Genomic DNA, 19,653 nt, shown 5'->3' with positions numbered 1-19,653 from the left:
GACTGGACACCAATTCTTTCTCCCTCCTCTCACTAACCAGACACTGCATTCACTTCAGGGTCCTCCTCTCCTGGGTTGGGTAGCTCATTTACTCCTTGCAGCCAGTTCCCTGCCTCTAGCGCCTGTGTTTGCTTCTGATCATTGCACCATCAGTGAGGTGGGACGCATGTATGAGAGCTGTGTGTGTGAAGTAGGATTTTTAAATTAAAAGGCTGTCAGAGGGTTTAAAAGTTAATTTTCTTGACATTGGGAATTTAGAAGAACTCTGATAGTCACCTTAGAATTAATTTTCTTTAAAATAAAAATAATTTTATGTTCAGTCACTTTGGGGAATCCTGTGTGTGCAAGAGAGAGAAACTGGAACTGGGCAGAAGTGGCACTTTTCAAGTGAGAAGGAGGTCACAAAAGGGAGAAGGAAGTATTTCCTTTCTAGAACTGTAATTTTAAGGTGGGCTTATAAGGTCTGAGGTTCTGGCCTGTAAGGCCTATGTGCTGGCTTACTGGCCTAATAGTAAAACAGTGACTTGCATTCCAAATATTTTACCATGTGTGAATGGGAAAGAACTGAGATGTTATTTAAAAAAAAAAAATAGTAATGAAATTTTGGAAGAAAGGATTTATTAAAAAAATGTTTTAATCATAGCCTGGGTATGAAGGTTTAAGGTTTATTAATATAGGAGCTGACACTATAATAAAATACAAAAGTGTATGGAAAATCTGATATGTGACTGTAAAGATATTTTGGAATCACCTGTGCCCTTCCTAGTGTAGGGAAACAGTGTCAAGACAGGTGTTTTAAAGTAAAGGTTAAGGACCTCAATTATGTTTAAAAAAAGTTAAATAGTTCGGGCCCTGTTTACTAAAGTGCGTTAGCATTTTTAATGCGCCTACAACTAGCGTGTGCGCTAACTGTGCAGGTGCCTGTAGGGATATTGTAGGCGCGTACACTATTAATGTGCATTAAAAATGTTAATGCGCCTATAACATGGCTTAGCAAACAGGGCCCTTAGACAGCCAAGTAACCTTTTTCCTCTAAAAAGAGTAACCTGTTATTAGTTAAGAAGATAGACTCTCTTTTTGAGTTATTTAAAATTTCGAGTAGTAGGATAAAGTTCCTGAATTTCTCCTGAAGCAAGTGTGCATCAAAGAGCCTCAGCATTAAAGCAAGGTGAAGAAAGAAGACTCAAGGAAGACCAAAGCTTTTACAGATTAGTGTATTCATACACCTGAAAAAGAAAGAAAGGACACTGTCATTGTAGTGACTTACCTGACAGGAAAGATCCTGATCCGTGAAGATCTGAAAGATAACGCCCCCCCCCCCCCCCCCCCCCCGCCAAAGAATCAATTCTTAGAGAAATACATTTTCATTAGGAGTTAAAGTAAACAGAAAAATTGAAATTAAACAGTAATACTTTATCTGATGTGGAGACTTCATTCTCTTGTTAATGGGAAATGTTTAGTTTGTTCCTGTAAAAGACAAAGAGGCATATTTTCAAAGCATTTTGGGAGGCTAAGTTCCATAGGTTTCTATGGAACTTTGGGAGGCTAAGTGCTTTGAAAATAAGCCTCATAGGGTTATAAAGTGTTAACTGTTAAAAGAAACTGAAATTGTTTAAAGATACCAACAATCTATTTAATTGGGAAAAATTACCAGGGGAGACAGAGGAAGAGAGATGGTTGACCATGGGGGAGGCAGCTCTCTTCCTCTGTCTCCCCTCCATGGTCCAACATTGTTCCCTCTCTCTTTCCTGCTGCTGTTGTTCCCCTCCCACCCTATTCCACATAAGCCAGCATCTCTTCCTACCTCACCCCCTTCCATTGTTCAACACCTGCCTCTCCTTCTCTGGGTCCAACATCTTTCTCCCCAACTGCCCTGCCTTCTAGCATTTCTCCCTCCCTCCCCACCATTCCCGAGTCCAATATCTTTCCCTCTCTATTCCTTCCCTCCACCCTATTGCCATCTCTCTCCTCCTCCTCCTCCCCTGTTCCCAGACCCATCATTTCTTCCTCCACATCCCTCCCCTGGTCTACTTTAAAATAGCTCCAGAGGCCTCCCGCGGTCCCCCATCTCTTCCCCGTTCTTGCCATCCTGATCCAAGGTCTCCCTCCCTTCCTACCTTACATTCTGTTCTTGTTGACAGGGGATTGTCACCGTGGCAGCAATTCTAATACGCTGTCTGTGACTGTCCTGGCGCTGTTTCTCTGCCGCTGCTGCATTCCAAACAGCAAATTGCATCGGAAGGAGTGGAATGCGGCAGAGGAACAACGAGCATCGGGGCAGTCACAGAACTTTCTTTCAGTTGACATCAAGATGCGGTGAATATTGAAATATATAGCTGAAATATATAGTGCTCTTTGTAGTGAGCGGAAGAAAAGAAAAATGGTAGAAAATTATTTTCCCTTAGGTTAAACTTAGTTGTTACAGCCCTAGAACATTAAAAGGTAAGTATTAGCTTATAAGGTCTAACTTTTTTTTACCTTAGTTTATTCTTCTTTCCCACCCACCCCAGGCACATCTCTAATTTACAGTCCGTTATTGCAGTTAAGAGAACAAGAGGGAAAGTTGTCATCACAGAGTATTTGATCAGCTGCTGACCCTCAGAGAATGAGTTTCTTCCTTGAGGCTAGAGTAGCAGACTTAGGCCCAGATGCACTAAACGTTTTCCATCGTTAAATGAGCCCTTAAGGAAGAATTTCCTATCCTTTCCATGCACTAAAGCCTATTTTTCGACGACAGTAGCAGCTAACGAAACTGGAATGCAAATGAGAAACTACCATTGAAATGTAGACAATTCGGAATGCACTAACCATACCGACATAGCAATGATTCACTTACCGCCAGAAATTTAACGTCAGCTCAGACCTGTCGTTAAAGCCTGAGCTGTCATCTCCCCACTGCCCCCTGCACGATGAAAAACCAAATTGCTGGCATGTTTTAAAAGAAAAGTGGCTCCCTGCTTCCCTGTGCCTAAAATAAAAAAGGAAACTAAATTAAAAAAGGATCGGGAGGGGGCAAAGGCGCTCATCAGCAGCGTCCTGTATGGACGGCCTTGCCCCCCCCCCCCGAAGTCCCCGCTGCTCCCCGCTGCTCCGTTTGTGAAATAAAAGCTTTTAAAAATGAAACCTTTGCAGTTGCTGGGCTCCCCCTCCCTTCCTGTCTCTCTCTTCTTCAGTCGGCAATGCTCCACCTCCTGCCCTCCTCCACCTCCGTGCCCCGCCCCCCCGATTTCGTCCCCGCCGCTCCCCCCCTCCATCATAATGGCCGGTGCAGCACCTCTCACCTATGTTTGAAGGCGCTGCACAGGATGGATCAGCTGTTCTTGAGCTCTTCTGTCTCCTCCGATGTCTCCTTCTTCTTCCTGTGTCCGCCCTCCTCTGACGTCAGTTATCTACGTAGGCTCGTTAGTGTTTAACATGCCTTAACCTTTTTTATTATTATTATTTATTTATGCAATTCTAACGTTACACAAGCATTAATCTTGTTACAGGCAATACAAGATACATAAGTGATCAATATATAAAACAAATATAATCTCTTAAAGAGAAACTAAAAGGTATTCAAATTAACTCACTTTGTCCCTTCCTTAGACCACAATAATGGGGGGAGGGGAAAAGAAATTCAGGGAAATCAAATAAGAAATAAATAGAAAGGAAAGGTTTAATGCCCTTTTTTAACCACCTATTTATACTTATGCTGTACTGATGTTATGGCTCAACTATCCTTTTCAGATCAATGAACTCTCTTAATTGATTCAGTACAAAGAAAACATACTTAATACCCAGATATTTTTCAATACATTTGCATGGGTATGCAAGCAGAAATGTTGCCCCCAACGACCTCGTCTCTTCTCTCATTTCAAGGAATTTCTTTCTTGTGTTATTTTAGTAACATCAGGAAAAAAATCCATAATTTCTGACCACAAAACTTTTGGTGAATATTTTTAAAATATAACTTTAAAATTGCATAAAGTCTGCAACATAAGAGGGGGGGAGGCATAAGGGGATGGGGGATGGAGTTGGGGTTTAATGGAAAATGACTGATGGTTTAAAGTTTTGTTTGTTTAAGCTTTACATTGGTAATTTATTGTGTTTGTACCATCAATAAAAATGATCTAAACATAAAGTCCTGTTCGAATACAAAAGAGATCAAAAGAGTAGCTCTATTTGTTACCTCAGTCAATGAGTCTTCCAAAATTAGTGAAATATCTTTCAATTCCTCAGATTTTTCTTGTTCCAAAGCTCCAGGAATCTCCTCTTGATTTTTTCTTACAGGAAGAAAAAAAATCCTATTTATTGGAGGAATATTTTGAGAAGAAAACTTCAAATTTTCAACAAGGAATTTTTTTAATAAGTCCAAGGGTGAAATTCCTATTGGTTTTGGAAAATTCAGGATCCTCATGTTCTAACGTCTGTTATAGTTTTCAATTTGTTCAATTTTTTGGCGAATATTTGTATTGTCTTTCATCACCGCTGATACATTTTCTTTAATTTTTACAATATCGTCTTGAGAACTCTTTACTTGGTCTTTAAAATCTTGCTTCAGTTTTTCCACCGATTTAGAGAGTTGGTCGACTGTGGAAACCAAATTCTTTGTTTCTTGAGTTGATTTAATAATCAAGGCTTGCATGTTTTCCATAGCCTGCCAAAGGGTGTCGAGCGTTATCACCTTGGGGGGGTCAGATGAACTTTCCCTTCCCGAGATCACACTAGCTGCCGATTTCTGCTCCGAGAGAGAGCCCCCTCCGCTGGTCTCAATTTCCCCGCCTTCCGAGTCTTGCAGATCAGCTTTCTCCTCTCGCAGAATGGCAGGACAAGAGATCTCATGCCCCAACGATGCTGGGCTCCCTGCCCCAGCGTCTAATGGAATTTCAACTCCAGTTTCTCCAGGTGGACGCCGGACTGCAAAACCGTCCAATGTTCGCTGTCTCGGGGAAGATGTGCGAGATGGAGAGGGTAACGCTCTAACAAACCCTTTCTCTTGTTATGTGGCATATCGAAAGAAGGAAAATAACACACCTTAACTTTAAAGGTGCGTTAAAAATGCTAACGCACCTTAGTAAACATACCCCTATATTTGCTATTTGGATTCTGGATGTTTTGGACAAAATGGCCAAAGTTGTACATCATATCAAAAATGCCCCGCTATGTAACATTGTAAGTCTTAGTGCTTTGAAAATATGCCTCTTAATGATCCTAGTAAATTTAGAACAGGCAGTTTATGTGATAACACCAGTTATAAAATCTTGTTTACTGTCTTTTTGTCTGTACTGTAGGAGGGCTTCGAAAGGATTACATTACAATGCATTGCATTTAGAAAATTCTTATATTCTGCAAAACCTACATAGTTCTATGTGGATAACAATAAGAAAAAAAACTGGAACAATCCAGGAATTTGCATAATTAGTAGCTAAAAACACAAAACAGTGAAGTAAATTTCTAACAGTAGAATTCAGTCAATTATTAAATAACCAGTATTTTTAGAAGAAAAACGTTTTCATGGCTCTTCTGAATAGCACATAATTTTTCTCCAATCTTATTGAAGATGGAAGACCATTCCATATAATGGCCATCTGACATGAAAAAGAAGATGGAAACTATTTTGATATTTAACCTTTTGAACAGATGGAAAACTTAAAAGCATCTGCTTTTGAAGAGCATGAGTGTGACTGCTTTTTAGAGACAACATGATTCATCATGTATAAAGGTGCAACCCCATTTAAAAGTTTAAATATCAGAATACACAGCTTAAAATTCACTCTAGCCTCAATCGGTAGCCAATGTAATTGCATTTACAAAATGGTGTTTTTTTAATCAAAATTTTGTACAGTATAAATCAATTTAATCATTGTATTCTGAATTGTTTGCAACTTTCTAATTACAGCCTTAGCACATCCAGGATATACCACAGTAATCCAGCTGTGATATTATTAATAACTGTGCAGTAATCCAGCAGTGATAATATTAATAACTGAATGATCAGCGTGAAAACAGAGAATTAAAAGTACTTCCTGATTGTTCTTAATTTGTGCAGTATCATAAAATTTTTTAAAATGATTTTATTCAGTTGACTGTCAATTGGCAACTGACTATTAGAAGATCCTAGTGGAAGATTCAAACAGATATGTTTCATTGTCTTGTCATAAGTGATTGATTACTCCAGTTAGCTTCTGAATTACCTACCAGCAAGAATTTTGTTTTCTTCCTGTTTAGTTTTAGCTTGTGCCTCACTACCCAACAACCTATCAGACCAATGCATTTTTTAATTTGAATAAAAATATAATTTTTATCTGAATTTATTGGTAAAAGAACTATAATATCATCTGCATAAATATAAGTAAAAGCGTGTAACTGATCTAATTCTTTACCCAATGACTGCATTATCACATTAAATACTATAGAGGATAATGGAGAGCCCATTGCACTAATTTATTAGGGTAACTTCTAGACTGCATATAATCTACATTAGAAGTATGTTGATAGTGAAAAAATTGAGAGAAGAGTGGGCTGAATTTTGCATGAATGGTATGCATGCTGCTGAAATGCAACAATTAATTCCTATCAGTAGGTTTAGAATAAACTGAGGTGGACAAACTGCCTTGAAAATACATCACTTCGACATTCAGAATCAAATTTAATAGTAGAATGACGTGAATTCAAATAATTCATAAATTCCAATAGTTGAATAGTGGTACCTTTCCAAATCATTCTTTGAAGCATGGTGTCATTCCTGCATTAAAATTTGTGATTGACCTGAGTATCACTACCCTGTAAGCAGGCAAATGCTGAAACACTCTTGTTGGTTATTTGTGAGCATTGGGTGTTGAGTAGTCCAGCACTGGAGTTTTGCTTGGAGCAAGGTAAGTGGCCATAGTCAATTTTAGCATTATTCTTTTTTGAAGATTATGTGAGTTGAAATAAATATACGTTTATAAATGTACGTTTAATTTGTACAGGACTGTGAAAAACAGTGGGAGTAGTTTACTAAAGATTAGCTTGAGTTACCTGCAAAAGGGCCCATAGGAATAAGATGGGCCCTGCTGCAGATAACTCGAGCTGATCTTTAGTAAAAGACCCCCAGTGTGTTTTAAGCCTGTAAAATGTATTGGATATTTTCCTGTCTTAAATATGTCTGAAGTGTATTTCTCCTGTTTGGTCAGCAGATGGTACATATTTATGCTTAAAGCTGTTATAGAGGACTGACTTCTCTTTCTTTTAATTGGCACACAGATAATAGAAAGTGTCTGTAGTGATGTAACCAGTTTTTATTAGAATCTTGATTATTCTGGGCTCTGATTGGCCTGGAATTTGAAATTACCCTGCAAATGCTGGATTTTGCTTCAGTCTTAGCCCAGAAGGAAAGAGAGACAGATCTCTTTGCTGAGGCTTTGTGAACAGTTCTATATCCTGAGCTTCCCAGGTACTGTTTAGACAGTATATAGATGTTTAGTTAATGTTTATAATTGATCCATATTTCATTTACTTGTTATTGTTTGCTAATTGCACATTTTTTGTTCATAGTCCCAGTGTGAGAATAAACACATTTGTTTGTTTATTCAGCCTGTCTGGACTGATAAAGAATCCCGGTGGTTTGTGTGTTGGGTCTGTGAGTGCTTTCTGGGAACTATGGGACCACTGGCAGTGTGGCTTCAGTAACCTAGAAATCACTGGGGATAATTTGAGAGTGGGAGACTTGGCCAGAGGTAGTTGTGATCCAGTCGTTAGCAGGAGGGTGCTAGTGTAGAGCACAAGCGGCAGGTGCAGGCAGACCTGAGCTGTGCTGGGGATAGACCCTCTTAAGTGGCCGCGGGGTAATCCCGTGCGGGTGGCTAGGTGTTTCGTGACAAGGACCAAGGAGTTTCTGCATATGAAAAAACACTCTCCGCTGGATTCTGTGTATCGCACCTTGCGTTCTGCACCGAAATCAAAGTGTATTCTATAACAACGCATGTAACTTAACAAGCCAATCAGCATTTTAACAGCACTTAACAAGCAATAATGAGCACTAATTGGCAATAATTAGAATTTATGTGCATAACTCACTAACCCCCATTTACTAAAGCTTAGGTTGAGTTATCTGCAGCAGGGCCATTTTATTCTTATAGGCCCTGCTACAGATAGCTCAAGCTAAGCTTTAGTAAACAACCCCCTAAGCATATTCTGTAATGCACAGCATCTAAATTCTAATGCGTGGAGCCAAAAAGGGATGTGGTTATGGGTGGGGAAATTGGCGTTTCATGGGCGTTCCAAAATTTACGCACACTGTTATAGAATATGCCCATCTGTAGTTTTGCTTGGAGGAAGATAAGTGGCTGTATTTCAAAAATAATATACTAGAATTAGAAAAGGTACAGAGAAGGATGACCAAAATTAAGGAAATGGACCAACTCTCATCTGAGGAAAGGCTAAAGAGGTTAAGGCTCTTTAGCTTAGAGAAGAGACAACTGAGGGGAGATAGAAGTCCATAATATTTTGAGTGGACTGGAGCAGGCAAACCAAATACATTATTGACTCTTAAAGAACACAAAGACTAGGAACCTGCCTTGAAGTTACATAGTAGTATGTTTAAAACAAATAGGAGAAAATATGTTTTCATTAAACTGAAAGTTAGGCTCTGGAATTGATTGCTAGATGATGTGGTAAAAGCAATTAATGTAGCTCTATTTAAAAAAAAAGGTTTGGAGAAATTCCTGGAGATAGTTCATAAACCATTATTAGGATAGGCCTGTGGAAAGCCACTGCTTATCCCTGGGGGTAAGTAGCATGGAATCTTGCTACTTTTTAGGTTTCTGCCAAGTACTTATGACCTGGATTGGCCACTGTTGGAAACAGCATACTGGGCTACATGGACCTTTGGTCTGACCCAATATGGCAGTTCTTATGTTCTTATGATATAGGCCAATATCAACAAGATTATATGAATAGTTTTTTTTCTGTCTACTGTACACTAACCTCCAGATATTCAAAATTATTTAATCAGCTGACTGGTTAAATAGGTTTAAGCACTTAACTGCGGATATTTAGCAGGAGATAAATGGCTATGACCTGCTGAATATCCCAAATAGAGGCTAGCTGCTAACCAGTTATATCATGCAACATAGCTGGTTAAGCGTGGATATTCGGTACCTTACCGGCTATGTTGAGTGGTCAAAATAGGTTACTTAAATAGCAGGCAATAGTTTGCGCTGAATATCAGCATAACCGGTTAACTTTTTAGCGGTCAAAATAAACCCAGGTATTCAATGCCGGTTGCCAGGCATTGAACATCTGGGTTTAACACCGGCGGCGGACAGCAAACATAATGCCCACCGCCAGCTGAATATCAAGCCCTTCATCTATACTGTTTAGTTTCTTGAAGATAACTATAGATATCACGTAGCATATCAGTCAACAAGAACAGAAGAAGAACACATTACTCTGTGAATAATTGAGTACTTAAAATGGTGCAGAATAATGATATGAATATACATTTTAAAGTGTCCTACCACATCATAACTAACATCACAAATCAACCTGGGGGGGGGGGGGGGGGGAGCTGAAGTCACACCAACTGAAGTAGAGAAGCAGGTAATAGTGACTGAGTGACGGGAGGAGAGGGAATGTGCTCTGTACAATTTCCATAGTCCCCCCTATACATATCCCCCCATATACACCCTATATATGTTCCCTCTTCCATATATAGTACTTTCCCCTACCCCTTACATATTGTTATATGCATAATCCCAGCATACAGACTGTCAGTGGAGGACAGAGAAACACTCAACTGTGCCAGAGTAAAGGGATAATTTTATAACTGAACCCATTTGTAAAAGTACACACATACTGTTCCATGTGCAGGCTTCTATGAATTTTTAAAGTGAAAATGTGTCCACTTTGAAAATTGCTCTAGAGAATATGTGAACATTTACAACCACTCTTAACTACACACAAAAGTTCTGGGTTAATACCTAGGCCTACCCATGGAGCACCTTCTGTTGGTCTGAATAAACTTACGGGCACACCAGGCACGTATGCAGTTTTATTGAAGCCTAGTTTTGTGCATAAAACACAGCACTACACACAGAAATGCTTTTGAAAGTTATCACAGAAAGTCAGTAGATCAAGTCCCATTCCCATCCTTCCTGTATGCACTTTCCAGTAGTGTGCTTCAGAGAATAGGGGAGCTGGTACAATAACTGCTGCAAGATGGTAGAATTTAATATTCTGTTAATGAAGAAATCGGTCCTAATCTAAACAATTTTCTTGTGCTAGTGGGAGATGAGACAAGAACAAAAGTTGTTTGTCACAATAGTATTGTCTAGGCCAGTAGATGTCAGCCCAGTTGTGTGGACACACCCTCTCGTTTTAAGGATGTCCACAATGAATATGCATGAGATAGGTGTACATGCTCTGCCTCAGTTGTACGTAAATATATTTCTGGCATATTTGTTGTGGACATCCTGACAACTAAACTACCTAGATGTGTCCCTAGGACTGGGTTGAGAACCACTGGCCTATTCTGTTTCTTTCCTCAGTTGAATCACTTCTCAGCTTCTTTACGGCTAAGATCCAAGGGTGGGTCTGTACCAAGATGAACCCTTTCTGGTCATTTGGATGAGTTTGAGAAACCTATCTCCACTCAGTACTGACATCCTTTGGACATTGTTTTAAAAAGCGTTTGAAAGGTGACATAGCTAAAAGTTTTGAGCCTGTGCTGAAAAATTATAGCTTTATTCGAGGCATAATCTTTCTTGTTTGTTGACATCTCTGACCTCTTCTTTAGAGGAAACAAATGAATCAACTGTGTTTTGGTGATGACTCACAAGAGTAATCTGAGGCAGGAGCGTTGAGTATAAAGAGCATGGAATTTATTGTGCTGCTGTTTTGGCACTGTGCATGGTTAAAATCATGCTTTTTAATGTGTTATTGACTGGAAAAATAAATACATTTAGAGCAAAAACTTTGTCTTAAATTTGAAGGGTATAGGAGGACTGGTTTGCCTCAAAGCATTCATGTCCTGGGACTTCTCAATCACAGTCTTTTTTTCTAGGGGGCCTGTTAATTCACCTGCCCCAATAGTTTTAATGGGCACTATGGTAATTAATATGTATTAATGTGTGCGTGTCACAGGTTAGCAAATAGATCTGTCAGGGGCCTATTTACTGAGCTGTATTAAGCAGTTAGAACAGGAATTAGCATGTGGTACTAGCACAATGGCTTGACAGTTTATGCTTATTTAAAGTAGACGTGGATACTGCCCTGAGGACTTCCTGCACTGACTTCCTCAGGGCAGTATCCACGTCTACTTTAAATAAGGCCAGCGGATTGGATATGATATCTTTGACTTGTAATCCATACCATAGGATTAGTATTCTTAACCTAGTTTGTTCCAGTTTTTACTTACGTAACATGCACTTTCCTACCTAGTCACTTATTTATTAGAACATCTGTTGACACGTAGGTATTTCATTTATGAATACATTTATATGTGCTGTGAGCTCTTGAAATGTTGCCTGAGGCAGTAATTGGAAGGCTGTTAGATTAAGAGCTGCTTTTCTAGTGCTGTACACTCAGGGCTCATTTTCTACTGAGTCAGTCTGAATTGCTGACCTGGAAATCTTTTGAAACTGCAGCAATCTGCCACCATCTGCTGCTGGGGCTGCCTGCACTGATCCTGGTACCGAAACAGAGCCCAGATCCTGATACCTTTATTCCCCCCAAAGTCACCACTATATCCATTTAGCAAGTCACTGTATAATGGAGCTGAGATTTCGGCACCAGAAAAACATTGTCGCAGAGTGCTATTCTGTAAATGGTGCTCTGAGTTGAGCGCCGTGTGTACAGTAGCACTTACAGCTCATTTATGTACAAAGTAAATTGCCATCGCCGAACTCCGTGCATTTGGCTATTCTATAACTTCACTCGCAACTTTTAAGCATGTCCCTGCCACTACCCTGGCCACACCTCATTTTGAGTTGCACACTAGGTAGTCCTTTTACTAAGCCACGGTAAAAAGTGGCCTGCAGTAGTGTGGGTGTGCACTGGGCCATTTATTTTTACTGCAGCTGGGAAAAAGGGCTTTTTTTTAATAGGCCGGGAAATGGGTGTGCGCTGAAATTAAATCTAGTGTACGCCTATTTATGGCCTGAGCCCTTACCATCACCCATTGACCTAGCAATAAGGGCTCACATGCTACCCGTGCGGAAACCATGCAGTGTACGCCAACTGCCGATTACTGCCGGGAACGGCCCACGCGGTAGAAAATAGAAAGTTATTTTCTACTGCGGGATTTGGCACAAGCAAAATTCAGAATTATCGCTGGGAGCACACGCTAGCCTGATGGTAGTACCAATTTGGCGCATTCTACCTACTCATTAGCCCTCCCACACCTTACTAAAAGGGCCCCTAGGGGATTTAGGCATGCGGGGTTATAGACTAGGGTGCTGGGAGATGTGTGCGCACATTGCAATTATTGCTAATTAATACTATAATTGTTAACATCAGTTGCAATTAATTGGCTCATAAGCAGATCGGCACGTAAATTTCAGTGCCAAAATCTCAGCACCATATATAGAATCTTGGGGTTACTGTTCAATAAAGAGACTGACTCAGGTACCCCAATAAAAGCATCTAGGTTTAAGTGACTTTTGGCTGGTAACTAATTTTACAGTGTGCATAACATTGCAGAGTTTACTTGGTAGGCTAATCCAGATACAAATTTGAATTACAACAAAGTGGCAAACACCACTGTTTCCCAAGTCCAGTCCTGGAGTATCCCTTGCCAGTCAGGTTTTCAGGATATCCACAATGAATATGCATGAACTTGATTTGCATGCACTGCCTCATAAAGACCGAAGTAAAGCATTCATTCGATCTCTCCGCTATGCTCTTATCCTCCCTGAGCACTCCTTTTACTCCTTCCTGATCTAATGGTCCCACAGAATCCCTTGTAGGCTTCCTGCTTCTGATATACCCAAAAAAAGTGTTACTATGAATTTTCTTCTCTGTGGCAAATTTTCCTTCATATTCTCTTTTAGCCTTCTTTATTAGTGCTTTACATCTGGCTTGACAGTGCTTATGTTGCTTCCTATTTTCTTCATTCGGATCCTTTTTCATTTTTGTAAGGATGATCTTTTGGCTCTAATAGCCTCTTTCACCTCACCTTTTAACCATGCTGGCTGTCATTTGCTCTTTCTTCCACCTTTGTTAGTACATGGAATACATCTAGTTTGGGTCTCCATGATGGTATTTTTAAACAACGGCCATGACTGATTCAGAGTCCTAACCTTTGCGGCCGACCCTTTCAGCTTCTTTTTAACCATTTTCCTCATTTTGTCCTTTCAAAAATTAAAAGCTGTTACAGTAGATTTCCTCAGTGACTTCACTCCAGATATCAGCTGAAAGTTGATCATGTTATGATCACTGTTTCCCAGCAGATCCAACACCATTACCTCTTGTACTATGCCCCGTATTCCACCAAAGATTAGATCCAAAAAAGCTCCCCCTCTCGTTGGTTCCTGGACCAGTTGCTCCAATAAGTAGTCATTTATTACATCTAGAAATTTTACCTCCCTAGCACTCCCTGATGTAACATTTAACCAGTCAATATTAGGATAATTGAAATCACCCACTACTACTATTAAACATTTCTATAGCGCTACTAGACATATGCAGCGCTGTACAAATTAACATGAAAAGACAGTCCCTGCTCAACAGAGCTTACAATCTAAATTGGACAGATGAACAGACAGCTAGGGGTGGGGAAATTGCAGTGGTAGGGGTGATAAGTGAGGGTGCTGAGTAAGAGAGTCATGGTTAGGAGTCGAAAGCAGTAGCAAAGAAATCACCCAGTATTATAATGTTGCCCAATTTGGCAGCTTTCCTAATTTCTGTAAACATATTTGTGACGTTTATGAGCCCTTGGCCCAGAGGTGGCCGTGTGAGAATCACCCAACCACCTCTGGGTAGACCGAGTCCCCTCAGAACTAAGAGTGCTCCCAAGAACTGGACCAGACCACAAGTGGAGATGAACTGAGGCAGCTTTATTAGCAGTAAAAACACTGGGCTAAAAGGGTAGCCAAACGGCACAGAAAGGAAAACAGGCAGCCTAGCTATACAGTCTAACAGGGCTGATGCAAGGCAAACCTAAAATATAGAATAAGGTAAAGTGGAACACCCTAGCTGCGCATCTTAATACTAGCAAACACAATGCAAAGCATAAAGTATACAGTAAAGGTAAAGTAAAACAGCCTAGCTGTATAGGGAAATCAAACATAAGTAGCCTAGCTGCACAACTCAATACTAACAGAGCAATGCAAACATATGGCATACAGTAGAACACAATAGACTAGGCAAAGGGCCTGCCCTAGCGGAACAAAGACTAACAGGTAATACTTGGCTGGCAGAGGAAACAGCACTAGTGGTTCAGGAAAGGGTTCATTCTGTCAGTACACTCAGATGAGCCGTGGAACAACCGCGGCAAGCTCCCTCAAAACCAGAGTGGAACGAAGTAAAACAAAGAGAAAAGAAAGTCTCTTGAGGACCTGCATCACAGGTGGAGGCAAGAGCGGGTCACTTTGCTCACAGAAGACTAGGGATGTCACCTAAGACAAGCAAACAGTCACTGAGGCGTCTGAGCCGGATGCTCCCAAGGCCAGCAAGATAAAGCAACAAAGCCCGAGCCGACGCTCCCAAGGCAAGCAAGGTAAAGAAGCCAAACCTGAGCTGATGCTCCCAAGGTAGAAGACTCAACGGCCCTGCACAGCAACCAAGGGCCAGGATCAGCCCACGTGGACCCCTTCATGCTCCAAGCACCGCTCCCTTGTTCACAGATACCTTGTGATGTGACCTCAGCCGCTGCACCTGCAGCATTCCCCGTCATCCAGCCCCCACAGTCCCAAACACAGCACAACGCCACTTGCTGCATACAGCAAGTAAGGACTCACAGTGAGTGACTGGAATCTCAACTGAGGCACGGGAGGCTCTGGGCTCACAGGCCTGGCAGCAGGCTTCCCTGGACCCAAGCAAAGATGAAAGCTGAAGGCAGAGCTATTACTCCTCGGAACTACCAAGCTTGAAAGCAGGCTTCACAGGAACACAGTATAAGGAAAAACTGTAGGCCAAGCTTTTACTCCTCAGGACTCCCTGGCTTGGAAACAGATTTACACAGGGACATGGCATAAGGAAAAGTTGTAGGCCAAGCTTTTACTCCTCAGGACTCCCTGGTGTGAAGACTTTTCTCCACAGGAACACAGCATAAGGAAACACAGCATAAGGAAAAGCAGTAGCAAAGCTTCAGGCCACGGCCTCACAAAGGAACCGAAGTTGGAACTAGCAGGGCCTAGACTTAGACCTTAGTGGAGCTCATGATCTAGTGTGGGGGGTAACGGGGTAACGGTGCGAGGGCCGCTTGATAACAGTGATCACAATATGATCAGTTTTGAAATTGGCATTGAAGGAAGTGAACTTAGGAAATCAAATACATTATCGTTTAACTTTAGAAAAGGTGATTACGATAAAATGAGAAAAACGGTGAAAAAAAGACTAAAAGGAGCAGCTCGCAGGGTAAAAAACTTGCATCAGGCGTGGATGCTGTTCAAAAACACCATTCTAGAGGTACAGGACAAATATATTCCACTTATTAGAAAAAGAGGAAAAAAGACCAAACGTCAGCCGGCGTGGCTAAACAGAAAGGTAAAGGAAGCCATTAAAACCAAAAAACAATCCTTCAGAAAATGGAGAAGAGAACCGACTGAAAATAATAAGATAAAACATAAGGAATGCCAAGCCAAATGCAAAGCGGAGATAAGGAGGGCTAAAAAAGGACTTTGAAAAAAAGTTAGCGTTAGAAGCGAAAATACATAGTAAATTTTTTTTTAGATCCATTAAAAGCAGGAAGCCGGCTAAAGAATCGGTTGGGCCGCTGGACAAAAGTGGTGTTAAAGGGGCGATCAGGGAAGACAAAGCCGTAGTGGAGAAATTAAATGAATTCTTTGCTTCGGTCTTTCTGCTTCAAGACACGTGAAATTTAACTGGGATTGACACCATATTCTTTAGCAATAGATGCTTGACTTTGTTTGTTTTCTAATTTTTTAAGAAGTTCTATTCGTTCAGCCAGTGTTAAAGTCTTACAGTTCCGCTGCCATGACGACGACAACCCCAGTGTACACTCTTAACAACATTTTTTGCTTATTCTGCCTGTGGCAGTTAAAGGGCGGTAAATTTGAAATCTCATTGGTTGTCAAGCGCCAATTGGCTTCCATATTCCATCTGCGCGCTTATGTGGAGTCTTTCCTGCAGAGGAGCGGTCTTAAACCATGCATATAAGCGAATCTTGCACTTATCAGTGGTGCGCTAAACCGAAGTTTGTCCCCATAGAAATTGATGGTGCCAAAAACGGGACCAAAGTATGGAATGCAGTTAAACAGAGCATGTGCTTATCCAACGTGCACTTAAATGGAGTGCACTATACTAGTATTCGGTAAAAGAACTCCAGCGGCTCTGTGCCTGTGGCTTGGCGGGGACCGTTTTGAAATGGTTCAAGTCCTTTCTGAAGGATAGAACAGTGGTTGTGCGTATAGGGGAGAAGTTGTCGGCAGTACATCAGTTGGCCACTGAGGTATTGCAGGGATCAGTATTATCAGCGGTTCTATTGAACATCTATTTGCGTCCCCTGTGTACCTTATTGCAATCCCTGGGGGTAGCATACAGGGTTTACGCAGACGACATACAATTTTTGTTGCCTATGTCGCTTGCAGATGCTGATGCAGTGCCCCAGTTGTGGGTCATTTTTGAGGCTGTAACAGACTGGTTGCAAAAGGATAAGTTGCAAATAAATGTTACTGAAACTGAGGTGATGTGGGTTGTATCAGAATCTACAATGATATTGCCTGAAACAGTTTCATTGATGAGGGTGCCTATCAAAGTTTTGAAGCATGTAAGATATTTAGGGATTGTATTGGATTCTGCTTTTACTTTTAGACCTCGGGTGCAATTTTTGATACAGACTATGCATTTTAAACTGAGAATTTTAAGTAAATTGAAATCTATATTGCCCTGGGTTGATTTTAAAAAAGTATTGCAGACAATGGTATTTAGTGGTATGGATTACTACAGTGTGATCTACCATGGACTACCAGGGTCTGGTTATCAAGCGCTTCAAGTGGCTATGAATTTGCAGTGCTGCTGTTATTGGGTCTTTCATAGACTGAACACATATCCCCTCATATGAAGCAGCTGAAATGGTTGCCAGTGCATTGGAGGATTCTATACAAATTATTGGTGATGGGTCATCAGACTCTTTATCATGACTCTGCTTATTATTTAAGAATTGCTATAAAATGGTACTTGCCGACTCAATCTTTGCAATCTCAAAATAAAAGTGAGCTTCAACATGTACATTTAGAAGTTATATGGACTGGCACATTTTCCATCTATGGACCTATTGAATGGAACAAACTGCCATTGCAGCTTAAACATGAAACCTGCTTGTCTACTTTCAAGAAATGCTTGAGAGACCTCTTTTTGTTTAAGGCATATGATGGTTCTGCCTGAAGGACTGATGTAGATTGCTTAGACTCCCTGCTGAACTTGTATTTAGCTGTATGTTTTCTTTTGTACTTATGCTTTATAATGTTTTGCATATGTTATTTTGATTTTATATATGTATATATGTTTGTACTCCGCCCTGGATAAGGGCGGATTACAAATAATAAATTCAAATTTAGGCGCATACATACCTTTATAGAATAGACTCTTACCATATAATCTTTGGGCACTTAATTCTAGGTGCCTGTCACAGAAGTGCCACCTAAATGTCCTTCCTTGCTGGTGCTGAAGTACTGTTTTCTTCTGTTGACTCCTCATGGCTCTTTCTGAGATCTGTGGAATTTGTTGCCAGAGAATGTGGTAAAGGTGGTTAACTTAGCGGGGTTTTAAAAGGGTCTGGATGGCTTCCTAAAGGAAAAGTCCATAGACTATTATTAAATTGACTTGGGAAAATCCACTGCTTATTTCTGGAATAAGCATCATAAAATATATTTTTTTACATGGTTGATCATGGAATACTACTACATATCCTTGACTACTTTGGAATTGGAGGTAATGTTCTCAACTGGTTTAAGGGATTCCTAACCACACGATCATACCAAGTGACATCTAACTCGACTACCTCAGCCCCATGGATACCAGAATGCGGAGTCCCACAGGGTTCCTCCCTCTCGCCATCTCTATTCAACTTAATGATGATACCCTTGGCAAAACTATTATCAAACCAAAACCTCAACCCATACATATACGCAGATGACGTAACGATCTACATCCCATTCAAACAAGATCTTAAGGAAATTTCCAATGACATCAACCAAAGTCTCCAGATCATGCATTCATGGGCGGATGCATTTCGGCTGAAACTTAATGCAGACAAAACTCAATGCCTAATACTCACCTCTCAACAACAAGAACAAATTCACCGCCATTAATACACCAAAATTGAACCTCCCAATTTCGGATACCCTAAAAATTCTTGGAGTTACCATTGATCGACACCTAACTCTTGAAAGTCACGCGAAAAACACAACCAAGAAGATGTTCCACTCAATGTGGAAACTAAAAAGAGTAAGACCTTTCTTCCCAAGGACTGTCTTCCGCAACCTGGTACAATCAATGATACTCAGTCATCTAGACTACTGCAACGCATTATATGCCGGCTGCAAAGAGCAAATAATCAAGAAACTTCAGACAGCTCAGAACACAGCAGCTAGACTCATATTCGGAAAAATATGAAAATGCGAAACCCCTATGAGAAAAGCTACACTGGCTCCCACTTAAAGAACGCATCACGTTCAAAATATGTACCCTAGTTCACAAAATCATTTACGGAGATGCCCCAGCCTACATGTCAGACCTGATAGACCTACCACTCAGGAATGCTAAAAAATCATCCCGCACATTCCTCAATCTCCACTTCCCTAACTGTAAAGGTCTAAAATACAAACAATCGCATGCATCAACCTTTTCCTACTTGAGCACACAATTCTGGAACGCACTGCTGCACAGCCTGAAAACAATCTATGAATTAACTAACTTCCGTAAACTACTGAAGACCCATCTCTTTAACAAGGCATACCACAAAGATCAACAAATATGAACTCCTACACATATATCCAGAATTGTCTTGTAGTGTTTGCTTGTTACACTACTGTCATGTTTCGTCAATGTCATGTTACCCAAGATCCTATGTAATACTAAATGTATATTCTCTTTTATGTTTCCACCATTCATGATGTATTGTAAGCCAAATTGAGCCTGCAAATAGGTGGGAAAATATGGGATACAAATGCAATGAATAAATAAATATTGAGCTTTTCAGGGATCTTGTCAGGTATTTGTGACCTGGATTGGCCACTCTTGGAAACAGGATACTGGGCTTGATGGACCTTTGGTCTGTCCCAGTGTAGCAATACGTATGTGTGGCACTGGCAGAAGAGAACAGCCATTTGGTACTAGTGTGATCAGTAACAGCAGTGGTTATAGTGGCACCCAGTGAGGTGAGGAGAAAGGTGACTGACTCAGACCGCCTATAGGGTTGACAGGAGTTGGCTAGTGTTTGGTGATTTGCTGACTGGAGATAACTTCCTAGGGAGAGATAGGTGGATGAAGGGAGAAGATTGAGACTGG

The sequence above is a fragment of the Microcaecilia unicolor genome, chromosome 2 (assembly GCF_901765095.1).
Source record: "Microcaecilia unicolor chromosome 2, aMicUni1.1, whole genome shotgun sequence".
In the NCBI taxonomy this organism is placed as follows: domain Eukaryota; kingdom Metazoa; phylum Chordata; class Amphibia; order Gymnophiona; family Siphonopidae; genus Microcaecilia; species Microcaecilia unicolor.
This window is presented reverse-complemented; position numbering follows the sequence as displayed.